This window comes from Ciconia boyciana, chromosome 15 (genome assembly GCF_034638445.1).
Source record: "Ciconia boyciana chromosome 15, ASM3463844v1, whole genome shotgun sequence".
NCBI lineage: Eukaryota > Metazoa > Chordata > Aves > Ciconiiformes > Ciconiidae > Ciconia > Ciconia boyciana.
This window is the reverse complement of record NC_132948.1, coordinates 10,049,448-10,072,940: the sequence shown is the minus strand read 5'-3', so window position 1 is coordinate 10,072,940 and position 23,493 is coordinate 10,049,448. Positions and strand designations below refer to the sequence as shown.

Here is a 23,493-nt window from a genome sequence, read left to right as displayed (position 1 = left end):
TCTATGTGGGTGGCTTACCTATTTTAATGCTACATATTTTTTTTTTTTTCAAGAAGGAAATAGACATTTTATATTTATCATATCAGATGAAATTGAGATCTAAATATTTACATCTTTTTGCTGGATCTGAGGTTGAGCACTAGTGGTAGGCGTTGCCAAGCTGTTTAGTTGTCTCCTTCACTGAGTAGGTTGATTTCTTCAGGGTGGTGGAGAGATGGAGCCTTATATTTCTGTCTGTTATCTTCTAGCCAGCCTGTGCAGCTGGAAATACTTCCCTCTGTGGGCTTGGTGACCTGGCGTTACGTTCAGAGGGTGTTCTAGCCTGAACATGCTGAAAGCTAAACATGTGTTCTCTCCAGCAGAATGCAGAGTTAACTGCAAACTGTGAAACCGGAGGGGGAGTTCAGGATACGAGTATGTAAATAACTCGGAGATATTTTGTGACAAAGAACAGAAGGGGGAGGAAGGCCTCTCGCTTGCTTTTTCTCTGCCATCCTCATCTATCCGGTAGCACTCTCCGTGGCTGACTTTCAGTGCTCTTTACAAGCAAAGGTGGAGGATTGCTTCTGTTTTAAGCAAGGTTAAACCCGTAGCAGATGTCTGAAATGTTGCAGGTCACAACTCAGTAGAAGAGACAGTAAAAATCCCAGTGTTTTCTGCCTCTGGTTTTGCTCTGTTTTCCAGTCCAACACTCAATCTTCCTGGGCTGTGCTAGTGAGGTGGCTCGTCTTGTAAAGGACCTTGTTTCCAGGTGGGCTGTTATTTTTTGGGCAGGGCTAGCATGCTGCTTTTAGGCTTCTGATCCACCAAAGCAAACTGATGAAGAAGGAGAAAAGCAGATAGCTTGTTTTGTTTTCCCTCTCTCCCTTGTTTTTAAGCATCGTTTATCCAGACTCTTGGGACCCATTATTTGTCTAACCTGTATCTGGATTATAAAATATTGTTCCAAGTTTTAACTTCAACAGATGATAAAAGTCTTCCAGCTAATATCCTCAAAAATGTGTTTAGCATGGACACCATGTGTCTTTTGTCTGTTTTGGGACTATGGAATAATTTTTAATGTTGTCTTTTGCTTACATTTAATGCCTATAAATAAGCTTTTCAAAAAGGCATGTTTATCTGACACACTACCTCTGTGAGAGGGAAGAGCATATTTGGGCAAGCCTACCTGAAGGATTAACCTTTTTAGTACAGCTTCTGTATATTGCTCTGGCTTCCCAGTTTTAATCTATCATTTTGTTTAGAAGAGCAAGAGATGGTTGGACTTGCCTTGCTGAGGGTGTGCACTTCGATAGCTCTGCTTGATGCTCTGCTCAGAGAAATAGTTGAATTGGAAATGCAGCGTCACTGTGTCAGGGTGTGGGAGGGAAAGACTTGGGATAGTAAAACTTTTGAGAGTTATACAGTCTTATAAACTGATTTCTAACAGCAATAATTATTTATGCAAGGCTGTAAGGAAAACTGCTCTCTACATTTAATATGTGCTTTTCCTTCTGTGCCTGGCCTTCAGTGGACCCATTAGGTCAAGAGCCAGATCTACTGCATCATGTTTGCAAAAACATCTGGGCTGTCTAGGTGGAGAGAATGTAGGGGAAGGAGCCGCCTTCTGTCCTCCTGTCCTTCTCCACACAATTCCCAGCAGAAAAGGGAGCTTGATACAGAGGGGAGATTTCATTGTCTAATGGAGCATCTGTATTATCTAAGGTAGATATGTTAGTGCACTGTCTTCCCCCCACTCCTCCCATTCTCTCTTATGTTGTCTGTGTGTCATTTTGCTGACAGAACTTGTGTTTTATTCCTTGTTATCAAAGTAGAACTGAAAAAAGAGGGAATAATGTTTTTATCTTCAACATCATTACCAAAAATCCTCAGCTAAACTGTGTTGAGAGACTATTTTTATTCCTGGCTTAAAGGCAGAGTATAATTTGACTTTTAGACCTCCCATTCTTTCTAAATCAAATTCGTGGCACCCGTAGTTAGGAGAGTCAGCTTCTGATTATAAACAGGTTTGGAGCAACCAAACAAACCCCAGTTTGACAACTGTTTGAGAACCACCTTTTTAATATTCTTATCAAGTATTCTGCAGAGGTCTCTTGCAGCAAACTTGTAGATTTTGCAGATGTCAGTCTTTCCTGCATATTTTATTTAACTTGGTGTTCAACTTTGTAGAAGAATATATGCAGATAAGCTTTTCAAAACTTTGTAAAAAATTATTTTTATGTGGAAACCTGGGATCAGCTAGGCAAGAGTTAACAAAAACTGCTTGTGCTGTGCTGGGGGAGTGCAACATGTTGGTGCTTAGAGCACCTTGCAGAGAGGTGCTTTTTGCTTTTGTTTGGGTTTTCGTGAGGTTAAATCCCTGTTTCTCACCACAGTTTCTTGCTTTATGTAGCCCAGGCGGGTACCTCTGGACCTGTTGAGTGTCAGAGGCTGCAGCCAGGTGAGGCATACCCAGCCTGTCGCAGGTGCGAAGCTCTGCAGCTGACAGCCGGGGTGAGCTGGGTGAGTCTCTGCCTGCACAGACTCAGCCAGGGGAAGGCAAAGGAGACTAACTGGTGCTTGTTTAAGCCTTCTCCTTGCAGTCTGTATGGCAGCAGCTGGCCTGAACTGCCTGGCTTGGATAACTTGAGCAGTTACTAAAGGCAGTATAAACACAGGCACACACTATAGAGCCCAGGGGCTTAGCATTGCAGTTATCATAAGGTATTCCATCTGGAGGGGGAAAAAACAGCCCTTACAGGGTTTCTTTATCTTGAGGCTGGCAACGAGTGCAGAGTGAGTGACACATTTCCATTTGACTCATCTGTTGTCAAAATGGTGACACCCTTGAGTCACATTAAAAATGAGACCTTGTAGCTCATTTTGGCTACATTGCAATTGGCACATCATTCTGGTAAGCATGGAGCAGGTGTTTTTTGTTTTTTTGTGTTTCATCCTTGTTAAGAAAATTATTTTTTCCCCTCCCTGAGATGGGATGAAATTGATTAATGCTATTGCTAATGTTCTGGGTTAAAAATAACAGGAGAACCTAATTCAGGTGGAATGCTGGATGTTAGCTGTAAAGGTGTTCAAATAACCTGCTTTACAACTATTAAAGCCCTAAAAATAAAATAAAATAAAAAAAATGGTGCCCAGTAGCCAGATGGTTGGAAAAGAACACTGCACGATCAATGAGGCAATATGTAAATATTTTTGATCATTACCACAGTCCTGCTGTGTTGACATTGAAATTCAAAGTGCTATTCCATGGGACTCCTCATTGATCAGCAGATGAGCTCTGATAAAACGGAGGATAAAAGCACAATACCGAGCATTATTATGGATTGTGGGTTTCCTTGACAAGGACAGGCTTCCATCACGGTCTACGAATGGATTTCAAACCCTCTTTAAGCATGTTACTGAGATACTGTTTCTTCCTTGGCTGTCAAGTACCGATTAAACGGTGTATTATTTCTTCAGCTGCTTTATTTAAGGTGAAATACTGCATAGCTGACTAATTTTTCAATGCTAATTGCCACATTTCTATGGGAAGGGGCAAGGTGGAAGCTGATGTAGAGTTCTCTGCTTGAAATATACCTAGCTAGAAATGACTGGAAAGTAATATAAATCAAATGGTTGAATTAAAATAAATTTTTGGGAAAAAAAGGTCCTCCTGAAAGCAGGCTGTAGAGACCCTGTCTGGCTGATTAACTTAGAAATCTTCACAGGGGTGATAGCATTCTCATGCATAAAACATGAAGTGCCTTTAGCATACACAGGTGCTGAACCCAGCAAGAGGCTTCCCCCCCTCCACTTTTGTGCTCCTAGGAAAGAAATCTTGTAGGTTTTACTTCTCTCAGAGGGGAGTTTGAAACTTGACTCTAAATAGATGCGTACAAGAGCTGCTTTTTAAGATATGAATCCGAAACTGCCTACCTCAAAACAATACCGCGCCAGCGTGGAGCAGCTGCTGCTGTTTGCGGTTCCCGGGATCCCACCAGGTTCCCGGGATCCCACCACGGAGGCAGGAGGTCGTCCTCTGTCGGGGAAGGTGAGGTGTCCTGGAGGACACGGGGAACAGGTTGCCTTTGTCCATGTGTGATGTTAAATGTGACCTCTTCCCACTTTACATAGACTGATGTGAGGTTCATAAAAATCTTGTAAGGGTGCATATGGAGTGTAGGGTTTGGGTTTTTTTTCATGTGTTTTTCTTGCAGCCTAATCAGAGCAATGGGTTGTAACACTTCACACCCCAGTCTCCCATTTCATATAAGGGAATAATGACTTTTAAGAGAGGAGGGAGAGGGCTTTGCAAATGGAAAGCTCATTATAGCTACAGCAAGGTCCAGAGCCCAGGCAGCTTTCTGGAAACATTTTGCTGTTTGCTTTCTCTCCCTTCCCCTTGGGTCTGGCTACTTAGAGTGAGGCCAGGACCCTGTGCTCCTTAGGGAATGTAACCCCAGAGGCACTTTGGAGGGTCCAGACGCTACAAGCATCAGACAAGGGAAAATGGTCTAGGTGCTTTTCTGAGCTGTTTGTATTTTCTAGTTAACTGCTGCATTTATCTTGCTTGTTGATTAATTTCCTGGCACATCTTCGAGCCTGTTCCTCTGATTACAGAGTTCTTCAGGATTTTGCATTTATTTCTCTCTGGTTTGTTGCTTTTTAGTTGCTCGCTTATATCCCCTTATTGTTTTAAGGTTACTAACTGATACAAGAACAGAAAACACCTTCTCAGGGGATAAAGGACTCTTGTGACTATCCATGGTCTGAAACTAATGCTTCCAAACCACGGCATGCAGCATTTGACCACAGCTGACACTTGTTAGGGCTTAGTATTTATTAATGCAGATTGTGCAAAAGCAGCAGGCTGAGCTAAAACAGCTGTGGTGTTCGCTAGGAACAATTTTGCTAGTTCATTTATCCCTGCACGATAGTGCTGTCAGTGTCTCTGACTTTGCAGAAACAGCATGAGAATCTCGCTTTCTATTGCCTTTGCCCTTGCTCGACAGGACTCTGGTCTCGGGTGTGAGGCTAGTGAGTTCTGGTCTGTGGTAGTCACCAAGTGTGTTTGTTCGGGTAATGGCAAGGTGGGAACTCCGCCCGTCCCACCAATATGAAGTGTTTTAGTGGTGGCAGTGATGTTACCTCTTAGGAGGAAGAACTGAAAAGTGGAGCACAACACATCAATTAAGCAGAGAAGCCTTCAGAAGCCGGCAGAAAGCATCTTATAATTAATCGCCCTCCATGGAAAGGTAAATGCCAGTTCTGTTAGTGTAATGTAGTGTTTCAACATCTGTGCTAGAAGTGAGCTGCTTGCCACCTGCTGGGTGGCACCTCATCCTCCTTGCAAAATGTATTTGCCTGTGAATCTATCTACTAATACCTGTGGTCTGCTTTCACGTGCCTTGTATGATGAACTGTCTTGCTGCTCCAAAGCCGAATGCGGTCTTTGCTGCACGGGTTCGGTTCTGAGCCGCTCCGATGCCCAGAGACTTCCTTGGAGAGATGCTTCCCTGAAAGCCTTTCAAGGAAGGGAGGAAGTTTGTAACGTTCATCTTTGCAAATCACCCATAATAAAAATGTTCTTCTAGCCTTTTGGGAACTCTTGCATTAACTCACGTTTCTCAATGTTTTTATTGGGTTACTTTTTCCTGGTGGTTTGCTTTGGACAAATACGTCCCTTGTTTAATAATGCTGAAGTCTTCCACACTTTACTAGTATAATTTTAAAACAGAAGCAGTTTTAACTGTGTGTTTGATTACCAGTTATCACAAAATGTTTCTGAAATGCAGACAGGGTTACTTATTATCAATCTAAAAGAGGCTTAAAACTGACAATTTTTAAGTTTAAATTTAGCATTGGTAATCTGTTCTCGCACCTAAAAATAAGTAAATTAAGAATAGCATCAGTGGGGCCTCTGCAAACTGCAGTGACTTTAAAAAGTGGTGACTTAGGGATACAGTCAAGGTGAATTGTGTATGATTATTCCAGAAAACAAATTTTATAAATATGTCATAATGTCCTAGACGACATAAATTATCTGTTACTTTCAGTGTTTACTATGGAGAAAATGCTGGTGGTTGCATTTTCCCAAAGGCCATACTTTCAGTTTCTGTTGTTCAGAAATGTTTTTGTTTTTAATCACTTTTGATTTCAGTACCGTTAGCAAGTGTGTAGAGAACTGTGTCTTTCTGTTTGGAATAATTGTTTCAGACTTGCTGTTGCTGAAAATAAGAAGTTTTGTCATCCTTCCCCAATCTACAAAAAAGGAAAAAAAAAACCCAAACCAAAAAGAATAAAGCAGGTAGGAAGATTGATTTTCTTAAATTGAGGAGGTTTTGTGTCTGCTCTTCCAGGTTCGCATAGCTACCCAGTGAGGCTTTCAAGATTGCCCTCACAGTGGGTCAACTGAACACTGAAACGCTGAAACTGTGGGTCCAGGCCCCTGCTAATTCTGAGAACTGCACTCTGCTCTGCAAAACGAGTGAAACGGAGCAGGGCTCTGGGCCAACTCCACTTTAAAAAATTTATTTACTTAAGTGTAGGTTATGGTGGATACTCCTTTTGGGAGGATGTTATCTAGCATATCCAGCATCTATAGAAACTTGTCTAGCTTGTGAAAACAAATGTAGAATGGGTATTGACAAATCCCAATGTGCTTGATGAGAAGTGAGTTATTGTATAACATTTAGAAAGTGATAAGACTCCCTCAGACTAGATGTATATTGGGTTAAAAAAACTATGTAGATAAAATGAATCCTTTTTAAAAAGAAAGGTAATGTGAGGATTCTTGTTTACTTGCAGATCAGTGTGGTAGAATGGGTAAAAGGACTGAGACCCTTGTTTTCCTGGAAAAGCATTTAGAAGCTCAAATGCAAAGCAAGATTAAAATGTTATATTCAAATATATTTCCATCACACAGATTTGAATAGGTGATTTAAAGAGAAAATCCTTTGGGCTTTAAATCATTGCATTGTGTTTAACAGTAGGGGAAGAAACACTTTAAATTTCCCTTTGTGAAAAAAAATTTTACTTAAAGGATTCCTTAAGTATTTAGTGGGTTAATTCTGTCCCAAAGCACACACACAATTCTTGACACAGGTTTATATCTATCAAATCATCAGATATTTTTCTTCAGTTGATTTCAAGGTGTAATTTTAAAAGTAGTAATGATTGTCACTGTTAATTTTGTTGTAAGCCTGCAGAGTCCATTTTATTTATGATCTGGTCTTGACTTTGTTATTATTGGGACCAAGAGTGATAGTCAATAAAAGACAAGAAAACTAAGATTCAGCTTTGTAGTACATTGCAATCACATTTGGGTGACACGAAGGAATGGCATCTAGTGAGTACGTAAGACAACCACGTCTATGTACATGTGGTACAAACACCGAATTGTAGCTCACCCTGGATAGTTGGATCGGGTTGGCTGTTCATACTTGGTGCTTTCAACTCTCAAAGTGCCTGGCAAAGCTAAGCGAATGCTGTAATGCCCCTGTGTGGCAGGAGCGTTTCCTCTGTGCTGTGCACATGAGGATGCAGGTGCGTGGTGGCTGCTTTGAGACCACAGTGGAAAGCTGTACGTGAGCCAGACCTAGCACATGGGAATCCCTTGTCTTTAAAACTCAGATCAGACTCCTCAACCTCAGGTCTACAGACTAGACCTGTAGTTTCCAGCCCAGACAGATCCCCATCTAATAGTTGCATTGCAGAAGGTTTTGAGATGGGTTAAACATCTTGATGCCCAACTCTCAACTTTTTTTTTTTTTTTTTTTTTTTTAAGCCAGCCTGGGAAAGCAGAAGTGGCATTTGGGCTCCATGCAACTGGCTCAGCTGTGAATCAGCAAATGACGTTAATAAGCATTTGTGGACTAAATATATTTTTAAGCTGTCTGGCTGCTTGCTCTTGGTGAGATCTCTGAGCTTAATGGTCCTGAAATGTTACTCACGTTTGCTCTTTCTCTGGGATGAATTTGACCTGTGCAAGCACTATTATTTTTTTAAATTGCTGTGCAAGAAGGTACAAGAGTAAAGAGCGGTTACTTTTTTCTTAATTGTTGGTAACACATAAATCTGTTAACTGAAGCAGGGTATCGCAGCTAAAGATATCAATGTTTTTTCCAAGCATTTCAGGTTCTTTGGTGCAGGGAGCAGAGTATATTGGTGTTTTGGGTTTTTTTTTGTAAGTCTTTGGTTGAGGGTGCTGGTCTTAAGGCTTGGATCCAGGTCCCAATCGAGGAGATGCCTTTTTTGTGTGGATGTGGATCCAGATTTGCATGTTCTGGTGCAAAATGCAGCTCCTGCTACAGGGAAGGACAACTGTGCCCTTCCTGACCCAAAGGAATATTTCTGCTGCTGGGGAGTTCAGCGAGTTAAAGGCAGTTTTAATCTGAGTGGGTGGTTTTCAGGAGTGTGTGGGAGCTGCTGAGGCCCCGTCCTCCCCGCACGCGTAGCTGAGCTATCTTCCGATCTCTGTCGACTTCCTGAAGCTATGCTGGCTGCCCGTGGGTCACTTGTCACAGAAACGGCTGCAAATAGGGCAGCCTTCCCTTCTCCGTCCGCCTTGTTAGACTTTGTGCTGCCTTGCGCCATTGCTCTTTTCTGGCTGTTGCTTGGAGGACAGCCGGGGCAGACGAAGCCAAGAAATTAAAGACCTAAAGGAACTTGAATGTACATGGGGAGATTGAAGAAGAGAGGGGAGTGATGGCTGGGAGGGGGGAGCATGTATGTGTGCCCTAAAGTGCAAGCCAGATGCTTTAAAAGCAGCATTAAAATCAGTTTCCAGTGGTTGGAGGTAATGATGAGACTCTGCCTGAAGGAATCCCTTAGAAAGGCAACGGGCTGCTTGGCATAACGAAGCAAACCACATAAGCTGCTTGGGGCAGGTAATGGTTACAAGTTCCTTCTCGCCCTCAGCTCTCCTTACAAAAATCAGCCTTGGGGGAAAGCAGGTAGCTGATGGCTGGAAAATGAGGTGTAAATGGGCTGCCTGGGGTCGACGTTTCCTGAGCTGTGTAGGAAGGGAGCTGGATCCATCCTCCTGGGCACTGCCGGTTCACCACCCAGTCTTTGCCATCCTCTGGGCCTGGCTGCACCGTCCTCTGCGGCAGCCATGGGATGTGCCTTCTCACTCCTCCTCCAGGTGTGGAAGGACTTGGGGGGGTTTATAAAGGCAGCTCCAGCTCTGTTTCCACCCTTGAATGTGGGATCGTGCCCGCTCTGCGGGGAGCTATCTGGAAGAACGCGGTGATGTGATGTTTTTTGTCTGTGATGATGTCCCCTTCATGGAAATCGTTCAACACCCTATTTAAAAGGGAAATGCTTTAGGGGGAAGTCACAGTATTGTACAGAGAGAGCACATGAGAGTGGTCAGTGCAATGTGGGTGTGTGTGTCTTTTCTTTTTTTTTCTTTTTTTCTTTTTTCTTTTTTTTTTTAAATTTCCATGAGTTAGAGATGACGATGACTCATGGCTTGGAACGCACTTTAAATCCCTAAGGTGCTCATTGCCGCCTACTATCACGTATTGAATTTCTGACATACCAGAGGGATGTCTGCAGAGAAACTCTGATGTGCAATTATAAAATGTTGTAGCTTTATGTTGTTTGCATAGGAGCCATTAGCATGGTATAACTGTGAAAATAATGCAGCCTTATTCTTGCTGTTGATTTCCCATGGGCATGGCAGTTAAGCAACTGTGTTTTAGCTTTCTCTAGGATGTTGACACGTGTGGACCAACAGTGACATCCTTTTTCAGCAATGTTGTCTTCACTCCCTCCTGCATTCAGAAGCATCTAGAGAGAGTTTTTGCAGAAGGTAGGTTCTGGCATTTCAGCTGGATGGCTGTTCTTTTTCTTCAATATTAGAAAAAAACATTTAGATGTTACTAGGGAGAATGGTAATGAGTCTGACGGATACTAGTTCACTGCTGGTGAGAGAGGGGATTAACCTTAGCTTGGGTTCCACTTTAATAGATACTTAGAGGAAATGCGATAAAATAGAGTCTGGAAGAATGGCTGTATGAGTTGCCTTCTCAAAGGACTTGGCAGTCACAGGACATAGTTGGCTTAAATGGCATAGACGTGTATTAGTAATAAACCTCTTCTTGAAGAAAACTCATGCTCCCTGTCTTCTTCTGCTTATTCAGCATCCTTGTTTATTTAAAATCTTTCAAATAAATAAATTGAAAGGGAGAATGGCTGCACCAGATGTGCAATTAACATAAATTTTTTGTGTGTATTTAAATCTTGTGTGGGTCTTCCCCCCCCCCCCCCCGCCAAAATCTTAACCTTGTTGCATTTTATTTGTGTTGAAATAAAGTGTGCAGCCTCTGGTACTACCATAAAATTATTGTTAATTTCTACCTTTTTTTGCCCTCTGAACTTTTAATGCGCTTTACATTGCCAAGAGGATTGACTCCCAGTAAAGACTGGGGAAGTTCTGCATGTCTTCCTCAAAGATGGGGAAACAAGCACCCTGTGGTGTTTTTTAACAAATTTTAAGAGATTTTATGCTTTTTGTGAATATGTGTACCTGCTACTCCCTTATGCTGCAACCTTTGGAATGTTGCTACTGCGTTCACTGTGTATGGTCCAGCTCTCACCGAACCTCTTTTGTGTGAGTTCTAGAAATTTATATCATAGTGTTAAATCTGCCTACAAAATTGCTGGCTGAACAGGAGTTTTTCAATAGATGGGGTGTCAGCCTTTAGACTGACTGTGTAGTTTTGCATCTTCTTATTTTCCTCCAGTACATGCCTCAACCGCTCATTTTTTTTCCCTCTGTCAGAAAGGGTGTTTTTAACTCTTAACTCCACCAAATGTTTCTCTTTGCGGTGATACTGTGGTATAGCAACTTTGCATTTTTGCTGCTGGATGCTGAAACTCAAAAATTGCTGGGTTTTGCTTTAAGAGCAACGAATTGCTGGGAAGAACAGAGAAAGGATAAATGAGCTTGGATCTGAGACTGTTCACTTATCAGACTGGAAGGTGTTTTCAGTTTCTCTGGATTTATACTTCAGGGTTGCAGCAGTTACACTGAAACCGCAGTAACACCAGATCTGTATTAACATGCAATATCTTCACCAGAAACCCTTGAAAACTAAGGGTGATTTGAATACCTTAATTATCTCCTGTCAGGAAATTGGCTCCCAATGAATTCGTCACCATTCCCCATATCGATTTCCATCCTGAAGCCTCTCTCTTCAGGAGTGAGCAGAGCCAAGGGCTGGTCCGGGTAGGCTGCTCCCAGTGCTATGGCTTGTCCCTCTGTGGGATACCTGATTTCCTCGGGAGAGAGCCTGGCAGCTTCTCTTCTGCCCACAGCAGCGCTCGGAAGGAGCTGTGGACAGGCCTCTCTGGGAACAAAACCTGCTGTCAGCAGCTTTAACAGAGGAGTTTATGCTCGTAGAGGCATTAATTGCTATGTGAATTTGTGCTCCTGTGCTGAGGGAGAACATCTCTGCCCCAAGAGCTTTGCCTCCCTTGCTTTAGATCACGCGCTCCCTCTTTGCTCCCCCGTAGGCTGTTGTAGAGGAGAGTGTGTTTCTCTGAATTAGTGGTAACGGCAAAGAAGAAATGCAATCCTTAGCAAAGTTTAGGGTTTGCTTTGCCCTGAGGCTGTGGCTCTACTCATTTCACTTGCCTGAAGGACTTAACAGGGCTGACAATCCTTGGTAAGAGAGGCACCCAAGTGATCATTAATTTCCTGGGCAGGTGAGGGGAAACTGCCTTCAGAATTGTATTCACAGCAAAATGAATCCGTGCGGCTTGCGTCACTAGAGAGCAAGTAACATCCGTGGATTGGCAGGTAAGGAACGTAGGGAGAAAAATGGGTTTTAAACCTTGTCAGGGAATGCAGTGTTCACGAAAACAAAAAGCTGAATAGCAGTCTTCAGGAAAATGCTGTAGGCACCGGGTAATTTTCCCCTCTGTTCTGCCAGCATCCCCATGCAGCCCTTTGTTTTTCCAAACCTAGAGGCTTTGAATCCAAACTGCTGGACAGAGTGAAAATGATGGGAGGAGGTTCCTCTGCAAGTCATACCTGGGAGTATTTTGCATAGAATTATTTCAAAATCTAGGAAAGCATCCTCAATCCCTGGTGCATGCAGAAAGGCAGAGCAGAATCTGAGGGGCATGTGTGCGTACGCAAGCTGTAAGTGCCTGTGATGTTCGAAGCATGGCTGTGGGACCCTGGCAAGAAGCCAGTGGGGGAAGCAGTGTGATGGGGGATATGGAGGATACTGGTGCAGAATGAGGATGTACCTGCTGCTCTGTCCCTCAGCATCCTCAGGGGCACTGCACTGCCTTTTTGTGTTTCCACTGGTCCTGCAACTGCAGAAGCCTGGATGGGATGAGGAGTGAGTGTTTCTCTCTGTAAGAAGAGGCAGAGACTGACATTGGGCAGGAGGCTAATCTATAGGGGAGGAGAAAGTAGATGAGGTGAAAGCAGGTGGAATTACAGGGTGCCTTAGCCTGAGATGTGAGGCGGGCTGGGGACAGAGGTCTGGTGCACTGGGGAAGTGGTGTCCCCTCTGAACAATTTGTGCATGTCACTGAAGGAATGTATGGTGTCCTGTCAAAAGGAAGCACAGGTTTGCTTTGCAACTGGTTCTCTTGCAACTGGTTCTCTTGCAACTGGTAATGCCCTTCTAGCACTCCCTGCCTTGCCTGCAGCACCTGCAGCACATGTGCCTGTGCCATGCTGTGCTGTGATTTTTAGGTACATTTCCACCCCAGCTGTGTAATGTGACAAGCTTTTTCCCTTCCAGAGCCCTGTGCCCTTTTATATGGACAGAAACTGGCGCTGAATCTTACTCCTTCTGTGCCCAGGGGACTTACTGTGTGACCTGTGACATGAGAATTTTACCCCTTGTAAGGGGCGAGTTTATGGAAACAGAGTGAATGCAGAGAAATCTATACTCATGTTGCGTCCTTCATAGACTATACTGCAAAACACTTTACAGTGAGTTAGATCAAGGCGACAACACTTCAGAGGGCTGGGTGATGGCTGCTTTTGTACTGGCAAGGAGAGGAACCCTGTTTGGCAGCATAACGGAGCAGTACAATCATGGCATTCCCCTATCTCGGTGTCTAAAGGTTGTGGGTTAGTGTGGCACTTGTTACAGTGCCAGGCAGGGAGAAGGGGGAGCTGCCAATAGATAAGGGAGAATGGGATCTTGTAAGGATAGGAGACAGTTACCGGTAAACTGAGTTAGATCTGACAGTCTAGGACATAAATATTTGGAAAGATACAGAAAGATCTCTTTTCAAAAAAGATAGTCTCTATATAAGAAATTTCCATGAAATTCCACCATGAAATTTCTAGTGGAAGTATGGGTGAGTTTTCCTTTCAATTGTTTTCCTTCTTTTACAACAGAAACACTAGACACCAGGAACTGTTTGGACATAAGTAATTAACTAGGAGGAAAGAGCTGTGACACTGGTGTAGTTGTAACCACAAACTAACTGACAGTTTCCTGCTGCAAGTAACTTTCTATAGATGTAAACCTTGTTCATTTGTGTTTGTCTGTGCTGTTTAAATATCTGAGGAAGACTCCACTGCTTCTAGGCTTCTTGTTTTTGACAGTCTTTGTTGTAGTAATTTGGGGGATGGTGGCATGAGAAGAGATCATTACAGCACTAATACAAATTCAGGTGAAGTCCAGAAGGTTTCTGTATTTTACAGTCTTTTATAATGTAAAAGTCAAAAAGCAACCCCATTAAATATGTGTCAGACTGGTTTTGCAATTACATTTGCATGTACAAAGCTCTGTTTATTTCTGGGGAGACAGGCTGTAATCACGTGAACCTACCTGTGTGGCTGAGACCTCTTCATCCGGTATTTCCATGGCATCATTACTTGCTGCTAACTCTCCTACCTCCTCCCCATCCTTCTCTCCCCTGTGATGTGTTAAATATCACGGCTGCAAAAATGAGAGCACGTTTTTCCCTGCTGTTCCCATTCCAGCTGGAAAACTTGGACAGATCCTTCCCTTGTGGTTTGTGATACTGTAAATAAAGGCTTGGGAGGTCACACGTTTTCCATCTCAAGTTATTTTGATTCCAGTGCTGGAATGGAGGGGGGGAGGGAGGAGAGAATTAAAAAAAAAAAAAAAAAAAGGCAAACCCCCAAACTGTTCTGGCTTATTGTGGGAAAAAGAACTCATTAATGCTAAGGGAAAACAATTGGAAAGAAGGACTTTACAAAGAAGTCTTAGTCTTTAACTAAAGCTGAGACTTAGAGAATTAGGGTCAAAGATTTCAAAGGAATCTTCTCTTAAGCTTTGAAATAAGTTATCTGCGAAGTAGAGGCCATGAACACCAAGCTCCTGTGATCTGGTGCTGTTCCTGGACGGTTCTGAAAAATTTGCTGTCTTGCTTTAAAGGCATATTGGCGTGACTCTATAAGCATATTGATGAGTAATTTTACCAATGTTCATATGAATATGGTTACTCATATGCTTAAATGTCAGTTAAGTGGGCTTTTAAATATGGAGTTGAGAAATTTTGGTTGTAGGTCTCACTGTCTGTGATGCATCTTGTGGTTTGGCTAGCCCGAGTCGCTGCTTACAGCCCAGGGCAGTACCTGGTGGTCTGGGGCACAATGGGTAGAAAACATGTATGCGCACTCACTTGAGATAAATGATACAGTTCTGCCTTCTGAAAATGAGCACAGAATCGCAATGTGTTGCAGTGGTTGTCACTGCTGTTATTCACGGCTGGTGGCCTACATCTGGCAGGCTTGGTCTCCTCAGCTGTGTCCCTTTCCATGCTGATGATTGAGGCTTTGAATGTTCACAGAAAACACTGCTTAGGTTTAAACTTCTATTTCTTATTTTTGCTTTTGATATTTGTATAATCCTGTTTTGGATTTACTAAGAAATGAGCACAGAACAAGGTCTGTTGGGCTTTGCTACTGGGTGGTGATATGCAGAGTATGATTAATACTGGCTTACAGCGGAGAAATTAACGGTTACTGGCAACTGTGTCGCTTGGTTTTGTTGAATTTTGAAGAGGCCTTTTCCTGGTAAAGATTTTTTTGTTGTTTTTTTTTATCAAAACAGGGTACAGAATGTGAATATAATTTGTCACTACAGAACTCGCATTGTACCTTGACACTACAGAAGTATTTCTTTTTCCATAAACTGTTATATTTATAAATGTACAGCAGGAACAAAAGAGAAGCATTCCACATGTAGAAGTTAATCTCTGCACAGGATAGTCTTTTGATTCAATAACTTTTCTCTTCTTCCTTGATCTTCTTTTGCATTTTTTTTCTTTAATGGGCACATGACATATGGACATAAAAAATAATGGCCCAATTTCACCCCTGCTGTAGCTCATTGACGTCATTAAAGCTACAGCAGGGATGACTTGGCCCAGATTCTTTAAAAATAAGACCTGATGAACAACCCCTCATGGAAAAGCTCTACAGAGAAGGTTGTCCTGAGCATAGCATAGAGCAGATGCTATGCAATTCACTGTGACATTCGATAAAATTCCCATTGGCGCCCTTCCTGTGAAATGGGGGTAGGACCCTTCCTAGGGGGGATAGCAAGGCATGTGCTTGCAGACCTGCTCTTAGCATACCTTGATAGTGTGATGGAAAGGGGCAATTAATGAAGTGAGAGAAGGCCACTTGAAGTAGAGGCAGACCTGGGTGGAGACCTGGCTTGCTTGGAAGTTGCCAGGGATGTTTTCTCTGCCTGAGGACTGGGCTTGCATGTGGTGAGCCAAAAGATGGAAACTGTGGTAGAAATGATCTGTGGAAAACTCTTGCCTTGAACGGAATTTTAGGAAGACGGTTTGTATCTGTTTTGTCTTTTTGTACTTTTTTCCTCACTGCTGCCCAGGGGTAGTGTTCTCTGCAACGTCGAAGTATCGTCACACAAGGATTAGCCGTCTGAACACGGCAGCTCTCTCTTCCCTGACATAAAGGTCAGTAGTTCAGTATCTCAAGGTAGGTCTAAGGTGCAGCTGCTTTTGCAGGCCCTATTGCCCTCTTTATAACTTGGCATAGAAATAGAAATTGCAGGGAATATAGGTGAAAGAAGGCAATACAAATCATGGCGAAAATAGTAGATTTGACCATGACTTAAATGCTCAGTCTGAATTCAGCTGAAATGTACTTTCAGATCTGAACAAACTGAAAACAGACACAAATGTGAAAGGTTCTCAAGAGCTGTTGACTACTTTCCGTTTACTAAAATAGTGGTAGCGATTCATGGATGGCAGTTCTGAAAATCTTTATGCTAATTTACAAAGTGAGTGTTTTGCTCGCAGTTATTTTTAACTGCAGGAGGAAACACCCTTTAAAAGAGCAGTCAAAGCCCCAAAGCTATATCTCTAGTGGGTGAATGTTTGATCAGTGTTTGTATAGCCAATATTCATTGCCTAGGTCATCTTTAATTTAACTGAATTCTCAATTCTTGATAGTAGTAACTGTATCTGGCCAAGACAGGTTCTCTTGCAGTGAGTTTTAAGAAATCAGATAGTTCTTCCAATGCCAGACTCTTCTGATCCACTGAATATAACTGCACGAACACATAGTTCCCAAGAAGGAAAATGCTTACTGTGTTTTTGCTGATAGCTGATGGAGCGAACAGCACTCTTGTCTGCTTGTGGGAGCATGTTCATTTTAAGGGAATTTAAGTCAGAAAGTTTTTTGCAGTCGAAAGCCAGAATAGTGTCAAAGTGACATTGACTAGTATAAATAGTGAAGGGAGAATTAGATCTTTAAAATATATTCAGTCTTTTGATTAGTCATCCAAAACTCTGCTGGTAAGACAGGGAAAGAAATCTGGGCTTAACCTGATAAATGTCCTTCTAACTGTGGAAAAAGTCAGAAAAACCGAGAATTTAATTCGTGATATCCAGAGAGACCATGCGGCGGCTGGCAGCAGACTTCTAAGGAAGAGTGTTAATGCTAGCGGAAATAGAGGGGGGAAAAGGTAACTGAAAACTCTGCAGTCTTAAGGGCTTTTGGAAGCAAAAGATATTTGATGTAATGCAGATAAGGGTGATGTTAGCTTCTTTTTATTGTATAGAATACACCCTTATCTGATGAAACTATCCTGCTTTGAGATTCTCTTTCCATGTATTGTCTTCCTTCATCCATTTCAAGCTCCCCTATGTCATTGTGGGTGGACCTATTTAGGGTCTGGTCCTACTTCCACTGAGGCCAAAAGCAAAACTTTATAGATTTGAAGAGAACCCGCCCTAGGACTTTAGGTGAAACCCCCACCATCTCTCTCCAACCAGACTGATGAGCAGCATGGATTGAATATTTATGCCAGCTCCAATAAATACTTGATTATTGCAGAGAAGGGTTGAAGAGAGGATTCTGCCTGAGTAAGAGAATGTATGAAAATCCTTAAATTATATATCTTTTTGACTGACCCATAGCAGTTAATTTTCCATAAGGAGGCTACCTTCTGATGGTCTTAGTGGAGTACAGGAATGATTAATTTCTGGGGTATATGGTATAGAGATCCTTATCTTAATAATCAGAAGTGTTTCTTTTAGCTGAAAATATGATTTTCAGGAAGGTGTAAAACTGTTAATGGGCAGTAGCACGCCGTTATTTATGTGCTTTGTATAAGTGCATACATAATCCCTCTGTATCAAGGCCAGCTTCCTTTCTGAAGGCTGAGCGGAGCACGTCTCACGCAGCACTCTGAGGCAGTGCTGGGAAATGATGTGCTCCAGCCAAGTTTTGTTTTATGTCCTTTGGAACATCAGTGCGTGGATGTGCACATTGCACAAGTGTCCCCAGGGTGTATGTAGGTTATCAGTGAGATAACCTCGGCTGAGCCTTAGCACTAAAAGTGTTTTGACGGGTGTGGCTGCATGGTTGTGACCACTTCTGATTGCATCTCAGCTTTAGTGCTTCAAGTGGAAACTGTCCAAAAACTATCAGTTCTCACTGAGGCCGTACATTCTGCAGTACAAGTTTGCGTTAATCTCTGTGCATGGGCTTGCTGGCTGTGAGCGGAGAGAAAGGTGCACCAGCAGATATATTGACAGACTCTCTCGTGTATCCATTTTGTTTTTGAAGAACGATGAGTTGAAATCACTATGCAGATAAGGAGTGCTCCGAGTATCTAAAGAAAATCCATTGACTGTGCTATATCTGCATCATCCCAGCAGTTGTGTGTGTTAAAAAAAAAAAAAGAGGGGGATGCAACTACCATATTTGTTCAGATTAGAAAGGAATTTGGGGGTGGAGCCCTAAAGAAAAGGGAAACCGTTCAGTGCTGAAGGAGAACCTTCAATTTATTTGGTTGGAAATTTTAATATATTCTGGATTATTTAACTGTTAAGCTCTAGTACAATAGGCTCACTTCAGCTCATCATCTACTGAGTGCTTAGGTTCCACTGCGTGCTCTTAAGTCCTATAGAGGCTCGTAAGGTTCAGCTATATTCTTAAGAGCTCAGGGAGAGTAACAAAGAATGAGGAAAGGGAAACTTTCTGACAGCACTATTTGTGTTTATAAAAGAACTGTCTAAGAAAATAACCTTGAAATTAATTTGAGCTATTCCCTTGATCAATGACTTGTTTGTCTACTAATTCTTCCCTATATAGCTAGAACACAATCTGCCAGTAAAAGTTCTTTTTTTTCTTTTTTATTATTTTGAGGTTTATTTTGATGGATTATGTTTCTAGGTAACTGTTGAAGGTTATTTCTGGGAAATGCTGCCAGAATGCTTATTAACATGTGACTATACCCAGGTAGAATCCCTTTGGAAAATTTGGCTGTTCTGTGCATCCTCAGTGAGGGGCAGTGACTGTGCTGAAGTGTGCGAGTCCTTCCACTTCCCTGCCCACGCTGAGCCTGGAAATAACACTGTCAATAGTAGAAATGTCACAGCAGGAATGACTTGCTGGATATGCCCAATTCCATTTATCTGAATGAGCTGTGATCTTGGATTTAACATGCTGTTTCATAGCTAAGATAAGAGGCACATGAATTAGATTATTGTTGGAAAAAATAGAGAGGTGCTGATATAAATACTTCTGTGAGAAGTTTAGCAGAGCATTAGCAAGTCTTTTTATATTTGTGAACAGCAGTGGTCAAAGCAGTCTCCTGCAAAAGATGCTTTCCACGTGGTACTAACTCCAGTCATTAAAAAAGCATGAATCAGATTAAGAAGTGTAGGGCTTTTTTTATTTGCCTTTGAGTCTTCAGATGTCAGTGCAAGCTTTAATCAGCAGCTGTGCTGGCGAGAAGCTACCGTGTGAAATGGAAGCGGAGGATGTGGGCAGAGATGCTCCTGTCTGAGTGGCTTTGGGGCTCCCCAGCACCCTGGGAGGTAACTGCCCCACAGGTACTTGCCTCTCAAGGATTATAGGAGTGCTCTTGTCCCTTTTGTGGCCGTGTCAGCAGCAGCCAAGGGTGTCCCTGTGGTTTGTGGAGCTGAGGAGATGTTCAGTGGAGGGGCAATCACATGGACAGTGGAAGTGAGTGCCCAAGAGCATGCCTGCCTGTGTGTGAGACTCCTGGATAAGAAAGTACAGCACCTGAGCCCTAGCAGAAATATTACAAGTCTTGTGGTATCAACAGTTGGCAGCTGACTATTGACTGTACGGTCTCTTAGGCAGTTGTTTGATGCTATTCTTTCAGGTGGACTTCTAAAATACTACTTCCTCTCCCTTCTGGTCATTTCCTCTGTGGGTGGAGCAAACTTCTTGAGCCATTTCTCTTTTGTTTCAAGTGAGCCTTTTGATCTGTGCTCTCCATTGCTTTGAGCACCCTACTGTGTTTCCTGGGGTTCAGGGAAGATGATCTGAGGGAGGTACAGCAATGACAAACGTTAACATCTCAAAGTTTTTAACGTGTATACTTAATATGCAGAATGTCATCTGTTGTAATTGATTTTGCTGTTTTGTGTCAGAGGCAGTGATGAGCAGTCCTCTCCCTCCCTGTGTTCTGAGGACACGGATACTCAATTTTGGCCTGATACCAGTCATTCCATTGTGAGGAGCCAGAAGCAGCAGGGCACGGAGGGTGTCCCTTCACAAGGTCGTGGTGGGAAGAGCACTACTGCTCTGCAGAGCTGAACTTCCGATAACCTGGAGGGAAGGGACTGTCCCAGCATTCTGACTGTGCTGGAGGGACTTCTTAGTGCTCACATCTGGGCGGATGGCTGTTTTCTGCAGGTCGTGGTCAGGGACAAAGGCGTATTCCCGGGACAGGATGGCAGGAAGTTCAGGAGGTGGAATGGCAGGAAGCAGTTTCATGATCCCGGGCTACTGCTGGTGAAAAACTGCCCTTGCTTTTAGATCTGCACTTGTTCTGTGTTGGCGAGGATTGTGTTTAATTTCATGGTATGTTCAGTGCAGTACCTGCTGTCTCTCTAGACAGCTGTACTTAGTCTTATTGTTATCACCATGGCTGTTTACTAGTGATAAAGGACAAACTGAAGAGGACTAGGATCCTGATGCTTGGGAACTGGGTGACGCTTTCATCTGGGTTTGTCTCTTGTAACAGAGAGAGTCGAGGCAGTATGTGGATCTGCTTCCTTGAATACCTAAAATACACTTTTATTGACTCCTCGGGCTTTGTGAAATCATGATGGAAGAATGTGGCAAAACTATTGGGAAAACTTCCCCTCCCCACTTCTTAGTGTTGTCTTAATAGCTGCCTCTTATGAACTGAAATAGCTCCCTGTGCCATTCCCTTTCCCTTTCTTTTAAATATAAGCTAGCCTGTATTGTGAATAAATATGTTAACTTAATAGTACAGTTGCTTTAAATGAAGTGGCTCTATTGTTGCCAAACCTCCTGTTGCTGGTAGCTCTGGGAGGTATTCTGCCCAGCAGAGACATGTTGGTGTTGCATCTTCTGTGCTGCAGCCATCTGACACTGGTCTTCCTCTCACAGAAAAGCAGGATTCGGGTAACTTACCTCACACTAGCAGCCTTTCATAATTCTGCCTGCCATGCTAATTTAAGGGAAAGCAGCAATTCTGTAGCTCCTTTCATGAATGCCATCATGCACGCCCTGGCTGTGCCACCCACCAGCTTTCCTTGCCTGCAGAGTCTGCCTCTTTCCCTCTACCATATCGAAGCCCGGCATAAAAGTGACTGCAGGCTGCCCGCTGGTTTTGGCAGCCTTGAGTCTGAGCGAGTGCCCAGGTGTCATCTGGGTTATTCTTAACTAACCCCTGAGCTAATGGACGCCGCTTCCTGATGTAAAAGCAGAAAAGAAACTCTGGCCAGGGGCTGAGCTACATCAAGCTGCACATTCAGAGGTTAAGCTGATTGCAGATCTCTCATAAATAAATCTTTCTGTATTAATAAATAAATGCTTGCAATAGTTGCTTTATTATAGTGCACGAAGCTTTCAGAAAGAAAAATTTCCCGAATGAGCCATTTCTACGGTCTCTGCTGACTTTTAAAGATTGGTGTCATTAATTGAATTCTGCCGCTTCCATTAGAATGGTGTGTGCGCTCTTCATTGGCACGTACAGTTGATGCACTTGAAAGAGTGTGGGAAGAGATAAAATGTTCGAAGCTACTTGCATTGCTTCTGTGGCAGTCAGGTTTACTGGGTTGTTTTGGGGAGAGTGGCAGCCTCTCAATGTGACTGTCTTATATTCGGGTCTTTGAGGGTGGGAAGGTTTCCCCACTGAAGCTCATGTGGTGGTTGTTGGTTGGCTGTAGAGACCTGCCTAGGTGTCTGCTGCTGACTCATTCTTCCTGCAGAATTTCTCTTAAAAGAAAAATGCATTGTCTATATGTTACAAGTAGCCAGATTTTTCTTTCTACAGGGAATGGTACTTGTTGGAAATCGATCTCACCTAATCTAAAGCATTGCAAATGTAATAATTAAGATCTACTGAATTTCCACACTTGGTTGGTGGGGAGACAATAGCTTGTTCTTTGAAACTGTGCTTTGTCTTTTGAAAATAATCTTACCAGTGTTACATAAATGCTGTATTGCAGCCCGCCCTTATTAGCCACTGATTAGAGGGTCCTTTGTGAAGTGTTGTCTGTTTCTGACATAATTTAATTAATATGGAACCAGTAAAATTCCTATGGAAACAAAACAGGAGCAAATTTAATACCAGATAAATGTGTGTTCTGGGCTATGAAAGTGAACACAAAACTAATTTCTTAATGGGACCGCTAGAAGAACAAACAAATCTACAGAGACATGGTTGTATGCCTCAGCTAGAAATGTATGTTTGTGGATATAATTAAACTTTAGTTAATAACATATTGTCCTCAGTCTTGGCGAAGAACTGTGTTTGGGCTGTGGCTATGTGTCCAAAGCATTTTTACTAGATTAACTTCTTCGTACAGCATGGTCTAGAGCTTTCAAAGCACTTGCAGATCTTCGGTGGCTGGCTTGCATTTCAGCTTGTTCCTCACATAGCTTGGAGAGCATGATGAGCCCTCTCCTGCAGATGGATGATGGGGAAATGGGTGAGTGTCCCTGTCACTGACCTGCTGTAGGAGGCAGTGGGCGAGCTGGAGAGACAGTCTTCAATAGCAATGCGTGAGGAAGGGTGAAGTGTGAAGGTGATGCTTCATGATTCACTTTTTGCATTGCAAATCCTGTTTCGTAAGTAAGCTGCTTCCACTGATGCATTAAATGATTTATTATCTCTCAGAGCTTTTCTTCACCCTGGAAAAAAACAAAAGATGATCAGTGTTTTTTAAAGCTCTGTGCTGAACATTATATGATTAAGTTGTAATTTTGAAGTGACGCATTTGGGCATATAATTTTCAAGACCATCTTTGGTTTCAGGGATCATAAATACTGGTTCCAGCTGTAATGAAGTGCTGTGCTACTTACTATGTTCCTATCATTATGTGTGTCTTTTGTTTAAATTATTAAATCACAGTGGCTATGGCCATGATAATGTGGTTGGTTTATGTCTTGGAACAGGGGAAAATAATTTTATTTACTTGGAATAATGTAATTGTAACATGCCTCTGGGTTTGAGTTAAAGGGGGAGGTGGTGCATGTGGCTGGCAAGACAGTGCTGTTCTCTTGATGATTTTCTGCAGGAAATTCCACTGCCGTGGAGTGGCAGCATATTTGTTTTTAATGGAACAACTTGTGAGCAAACACTGGGATGTTTATGATGACAAGGAAAGCACTAGAAAAATAGAGGCTATAAAATCCCACTCGTTAAGGGTAGCAACATGTGTAATTGGCTCCGTTGGGTGCATCTCGAGGGAGGAGGTGTAGATCTGAAATCTGGCGATGACTGCCCGAGCCATTATGGGCAAAACACTTAACTTCTTTGCACCTCTGAAGGCCATCTGTAGGGTAAGCAGCTGTCTGCCTGTGTGGTTTTATGAGTCAAAGTGCCAGGGAAGGACTTGGAGATCCTCTGATGCAAAATGCTTTACAGATAAAGTATTTCTTTCCCCTTTTGAAGGGAAAAGATGCGTGACGGTTTCTCGAATCAGGATGACTGCACCAATTCAGATATAATTTGATAAATGAAGTATAAAGGCCCAGTGAATGACCTTCTGTAAAATACAAGAGTGCCTGAA

At 42.7% G+C, this 23,493-nt stretch overlaps 1 protein-coding gene across 9 annotated transcripts in view; it reads left to right on the top strand.

The window, feature by feature from the left end:
* The window catches only part of PITPNM2 (phosphatidylinositol transfer protein membrane associated 2), a 141,977-nt gene that overhangs the window by 6,723 nt on the left and 111,761 nt on the right, over positions 1-23,493 (top strand). The window contains exon 2 of one of the 9 annotated variants that reach the window (XM_072880451.1): positions 9,687-9,796. The exons of the other annotated variants lie outside the window; for them this stretch is intronic. The gene's annotated coding sequence lies outside the window, so the exon portion shown is untranslated. The remainder of the gene's footprint in view (positions 1-9,686; positions 9,797-23,493) is intronic. 9 annotated transcript variants of the gene reach the window in all.